Source organism: Cupressus sempervirens, chromosome 1 (genome assembly GCF_028749045.1).
Source record: "Cupressus sempervirens isolate cs-2001-9-10 chromosome 1, ASM2874904v1, whole genome shotgun sequence".
In the NCBI taxonomy this organism is placed as follows: domain Eukaryota; kingdom Viridiplantae; phylum Streptophyta; class Pinopsida; order Cupressales; family Cupressaceae; genus Cupressus; species Cupressus sempervirens.
Genome location: NC_143118.1, coordinates 83,707,747 through 83,714,574, shown reverse-complemented (window position 1 = coordinate 83,714,574; position 6,828 = coordinate 83,707,747).

Here is a 6,828-nt window from a genome sequence, read left to right as displayed (position 1 = left end):
GAGTATTATATGCAGGCCTCACTATCATAGTGGCTATGTCTGATAAATACAATAATGCTTAGTTTTGATAGAATTATAATCAATATATGATAAATGAAGTACAAACCATTACATGATACAGTTGTCAAGCTTTTTCAATTACAATTTTCTATTGTTTGCACATCCTCAAATCAACTTACTAAGAAAGTTTGTACTTGTATCACATAGAACTTCCATATAAGAGGACAAGACTACATAAATTTTCATATACATAGAATTGCATACATGCCCCACTAAATTTTATTTTATTTATACCTGATGTCTTTCTGAAAAGAAGATGGGTGTTCTACCCCTTCTTGGTTCTCATTAGTGTGCGTTGGTAAAGTGGTTTTTCACATCTTTATCTTTTTGGATCAATGTTGGTTGGCTTCCTCTGAAGGGGGAGATGAGTGTGTAAGGGGGGATAATATTTATTCTTAGCCCTTTATCATTATTGTCAAAGGGGGAGAGCTTTTGAGAGTTTTTTGGTGATGGTATTTATGTGCTTTGTTATTGACAAATGTTTCTAAATGATAAAGGGGAAGATTGTTATAATGTGAGCTTGATGGTTTTCATTAATATCAACATATTTTTCTCAACCTCTAGTGTATCAGTAGTTGTGTATTGGTAGCTTTGACACCAATTATTGAATAGGTTGAATAACTAAGAGGGGATGAATTAGTTATTCCTGCTCACTTATAAAATAAAATTGATCTATTTGTTAACTCTTAATAACCATCAACCACCACTTAAGATCTTTTGGTTAAATAAAATTAAATCTCCATATATAAGAAAGATAAGAAAGAAAGCACATGAACACTAATATAATCAACACCATAATTTACATAGAAAACCCAAAATGGGAAAAACCATATAAAAACTAATTCTCCTAAAATGAAAACAATTGTTAGGGTGACATTAGTTAAGGTGATTTTGTACAAGGCTAACTACTTGAAATGTTCTTTAAAATAAAAAAGGGTATTGTCGATAAGCCTCACTGTCAGAGTGGCTACACACCAAAATTAATTCATTTATCACATACTAGCTATAACCCTATTGGTAGTGAGCCCTATTTTATTTCTAGGGCATAGCCACTCAGGCAATGAGGCCTACGGATAATACCCCTTCTTATTGTAGCAAGTATTTCACATAGTTAACCTTGCACAAAATCACCTCAATCGGTGTCACTTTAACAAGTGTTTTCATTCCATGAGAATTAGTTTATTTTTGTTTTTCCCACTTTGAGTTTCTCCCATAAATCCTAATGTTGATTATGTAGGTTTTTCTATGCTTTCTTGCTTATCTTTCTTATAGTGATTTATTGAGCTTTAACCAAAATATCTTAAGTAGTGGGTGATGATTGTTAAGTGTTAACCGATAGATCATTTATTTTTTATAGATGTGTGGGAATAGTTGATTATCCCCCTCTTAATTATTCACATTTTCCAAAAAAAATCTTTGTAATGCCCAAATTGGACCCTTTGAACAACTTAATTAGCTTGAAAGTTGATGCTCGTTAAAATGGGGATATTATAGATGATCCTTCTAAGTTGTTTGAATCTTCTAGGGGTCTTCAACAAGGGGACCCTTTGTCTCTCTTTTTATTTCTTATTATTGTTTAGGGTCTGGGAAAACATATGGATTCTCAAATTTCCTAAGCCTTGATTCAAGGATTGAGCTTGGGTATTGGGTTTCCAGAGCATTCACACATACTCTTATCTTGGTCGCTTGTCTCCATGAAGTTGAAGTCTTCTAGATGAACATTGGATATTTATTTAGCTTCTTGGAATTAAAAAGACATTAACCAAAAATCTTCTATTTCCTTGCTCTATCTAGATATCCCTCTAGTTATTGGTAGACAACTTAGGTTGTACTAGCAAATATATTTGGATAACTTTGTTTTAACCACAAACAATCAAATTTCCCTCCCAACCATATACAAATGATTTTTGTCTCCTATGAGAATTACAAATTGACTTATTATTTTCTTAGTTACAATATTTTATACATCTCAATTTCCATGAGTGGGATATTATAATCTTCATTTATACCTATTAGTGGTGCCCCTTCACCAAGGGTTACCACTCTTCACATGTGAACCCATCAATTTAATAAAGGAAGGATTTGAGAAAATATGCAAATCAAATCCACAAAGCCCTCGAATACTTGCATGTAGAAAACTTGTCACAGAGAAACAAAAAAGACAAGAAGAGGTAAGGGTTTGCTATAAAAATGTGAAAATTGTATTCTCAGATAAAGAAAAGATGAATAAACTACAAAGAGATCAATCCTTATAAAATGAGATCAAAACCCGAAAAGGGTGACCTAAAAGTTACAAAGGGTAACCTAAAGGTAAAAGCTATTTAATAATTACTAATTAATTATTAAATAGACAAAGCAAAAAGTGCATAAAGAAAAATCTTAAGAAGGGAGAAAAGGTAATTTAATTAATGAAATTAAATTAATCTTTTTCTCTAACACCCCCCTTAAGATGAGCAACAATGTAGTTACAAACAATGCAGAATGAGCAAGGAAACTACAATGCAATGCTAAAAGCAAACTTGGGTCCCAACAACAAGGTTTGATGAGGTACCCAATCACAACAAAATCTCTATGAAACAAAGAAATAGAGAAAACCTAGTGGGAAAAACTCTACTCCAAAAAGAGATAGCTAAAAGCCTAGTGAAGGACTATAGAAGCCTCCAACTAGAGGAATGTTCCAGAAAAATAGGAACAAAAAGTGATCATGAAGAAAACCCACTAAAGCATGTAGAAGCTGCAAACTCTGTAAAAAAGAAACTGTTGATTTGTAGAACATCCTCTAAAATAGAACTTGACCATGTAGAGAAGACTATAATCTGCATCAAATTAGGAGGCAAACAAAGGAAATCAACTAAACTCAAAAATAAAGATGGCATAAAGCACCAAATCCTGAAGAGCTAATCAATTGAACCAAGGAAGGTTGCGACCCAAGTAGGAACAAAAAGAATAGTGTATATATGGTAAATGATCCATCTCACTAAAATGCATAGGTATCCAGCCACTGCAATCACCTATTACATAGGATCAAATAATAAATACATAGCTCACTCCAACGAAACAAGGAAGCATGAGAAATAGCAGAAGAGCCCCCCTAATGCAAACAAGGGTGAGATGATAGGAAACTGAGAAAGTGGGCCAAAAATATCTTACAAAATAGAAAGAACCAAGAACATCAAGAGTGAGGAAGAGGTATAGACACCTAAAAAGGCATGTGTCATCGATATATCATGGGGCTAATGTCATGGAAGGGACACTCAATTGACAAAGGAAGAGGGCACTAAAAGGAAAACAACTATCCCCCATGGCAATTTATAATGAAGTGTGAGTACAATAAGTCACAATGATGAAAAAGATTTCGAAAAGCAAGGAGTGACACTTTATCTCAATGTGTTTGCATTAATATGCTTACAAATGATATCAATAGTGATCAGAAAGGGAAAAGAGTTGATACAACAGATAATACAACCCAAAAGAAGAGATTTCATGCCACAAAAATGATCTTCGGCCCTGAAGCATCCAAGATATCCACCATAGAGAAATAAAGAAAAAAATATGATAGAAAGAGCATGGAGCAAAATATGGAAGAAAAACTATTATTTCTAAAAAGAGGAATGAACCAGCTTTCCAAACATATCACATTTTCAAAAAATGGTGTTGGGAGGCTCAAGATATGCCCTCCAAAGTAAAAAATAGAACATCCAGCTTTGACTACCCAAACAGGAAACCAAATAACATCAAAACCAAAAAACTCCTACACCATTGTCTCTGTCTTGAAACCACCTTTTCGACACTTCTTTCGAATTAAAAAAAGACCTCAATATGCTCAAGTTACAACCAAAAAATAATAGTAGGTCAAAAAAAGACCTGAAGGGCATGCAGGAGTCCTGATGTAGTGTTGACGCCATGCTAACGTTAGCATTTCACTGCTTTAAATTTGATAGCCTAGGGGCTCTCGAAGCAAAAAAAGACTGCCACGTAGTAGTGGGCCAAGAAAAGTGATGTGGCACCTGACATGTGGCAAGTGTCAACATGGCACCAGTGCCACGTGACAGTTGCCGAAAGACCCACATGGGTAGTGGAGTGCCAAAGATGATTAAGCCACGGGGACGACAGAGTGGTGGCCACAGGCAATAGAGCCATAATGGTAGAGGCTAGTGGAGTGGCAGAGAAGAGCCTAGGCAATGCTTGCGCAGAGTGGAGCGGGGATGAGCTGGCCGAGCAGGGTTGTGGTAGCACGATGGTTGCAGGCAAGCAACAACCTGGAAAACAAAACATCAATGCCAAAAATCGAATGGTGAATGTCGGTGTTGGGGATGGGGTCAGGACAGTGCTAGAAAAAGGTTTTTCAGTGCCAATAAGGGCCTACAGGCTGGAAAACCAAAATTTTCTCCTTTTAAATTTTTTTTTTTTATTTAAAAAAAAATTGCCTTGTAACGCATGCAGGAGGCAGTACGACCTTCCAAGCAAAAAATTTTTGCTTCCTAAATCAACGTTGTCCAAATTGAACAAACTTTATATGGAAACAGGGGTTTTGACACCTTGTGGATCCATCTATGATGTTCATTTAGCCTCAACCTGCTTTGAAAATCAGTGACCCCCTCTTTTCAAAAAAAAAACCCAAAAAACTCTAGATATGTTCTGTCAAACCCCCGTTCTCCTTTTTCTCCAAATAACAAACAAGCTACAACAGACATGGCTTTGATACCATGAATGATTTGAGAAAATATGCAAATTAAATCCACGAAACCCTCGAATACTTGCATGTAGAAAACCTATCATAGAGAAGAAAAAAATACAAGAAGAGGCAAGGGTTTGCTTTGAAAACATGCAATTGTATTCTCAGATAAAGAAAAGATGATTAAATTACAAAGAGATCAATCCTTATAAAAGAAGATCGAAACTTGAAAAGGGTAACCTAAAAGTTACAAGGGTAATCTAAAGGTAAAACCTAAAGAAAAATCTTAAGAAGAGAGAAAAGGTAATTTAATTAATCAAATTAAATTAACCTTTTTCTCTAACAATAAATGCCTCATATAATTAATAATATATTAGTTAATTATATAATTAATATATAGTTATGTTATAAATGTATTTATAATAACAATATTACTAATATAATTTTATTACTTGAATAATTACATTACTAATATAGTAATTATATCATCACAATATTTATGTTATCTATGTTGGCCTGAAGGAACTAGACCATAGCTTCAAAGAAAATAACACTCCCTCTTAGCTAGGAAGGAATCCTTCTCGATATCTATGTTATTTAGAGATATTGACCATGACTACTCCCATAAATGGAAATGTAAATGAACACAAGTGCCCATCACATAACTAATCAATGTGATGTTGTCATCTCATCATGACATTCACCAAGACTACTCTTAGAGGGTGAATGAACACACGTGCAAACTAATGGATTATCACACATGACATTCACCATGGCTACTCCTAGAGGGTGGATCCATCATGGTTACTCCCTTGTATGGAAATGCAAAGGAGCACAAGTCCTCATCATGGAATCACTCAACATGATGTCATCATCTCATCATGGTGGTCACCATGGCTACTCCAAAAGGGTAAATAAACACAAGTGCTAAGTCATGGATCCTCTCACATGAAATCCACCATGACTAGTCCTAGAGTCTGGATCCACTGTGGCTACTCCAAGAAGGTGGAAAATATGCTTTCACCTCAAACTTCTCTCTCGTAGAGAAGAGTGCATTAACAAAGGATTGCACCTCAAACTTCTCTCTAACATAGAAGAATACATTAACAAGGGCTTATACTTCAAAATTCTCCATTATAGTGAATAATGCATTAAAGTAAATCTTAAGAAATCACTGGTGTTAAAACTCCCTTTCACCAAGGGCTTCATTCTCCATGATTTCAAGCTTATCTTGAAAACACACAAACCTTACTCTAGAAATGGGCTTGGTTAGAATATCAATCATCTCATCAAACCAAATAGTACTTATTTGCACCATATCTCTAATATAGTTATATTTGATCTCTATGATCTTTGACCTATTATGAAATCAAGGTTGGAGTATGCATCACACTTGGTGAATCCCAAGTTCACCAAGTATCCATTTATCAAGGAATATTATAACCTAGGTGTCTACATAAAAGCCTTCCAGCCTACATACATGAGACTTTGTCCCATGAATCATAGTTATTTGACTGCTACAACTTCACAAAGAGGAAATTGATCATCATATCTCACTGATGCAACTTCCATTTCATGAAAAAATTGGGGAATTCATGGTCTAAATAGAAATATACATGATCACTAGAGAAACCATTTCAACATGATTCACACTCTCTAAATCAATATGACCAAGATTCCCAAATGTAAATCAATGCAAATCCTCTAGTTGGTCCCTCTAACACAAAAGCATACCCTACTCACATGGTCTCAATAATGGAGGATATCTTGCTCCAAAAGAATCTCATTATCTAGCATGATCCACATATGGCTGAAATTTCTAGATCCAAGACCACCTTAGACCTATTGTCATAAGATCAAGCCCTAAACTACATAAGAATATGATCATCCTAAGATTAATCCCCTTGCAGTTCACTCGCTTCCTCATTGTATGTGTTCTAATTCTCCTTAGTTACACTAAATAACCATGTCTATTAGAACTACTAAATTTGTGCTTGGATTAAATTAGTTACACATGATTCAATTATATCAAATGCTTTCTTCTCTCAGTATTATGATTAATTTTGTTAATGTTTTCTTGTATTTTTTCATAG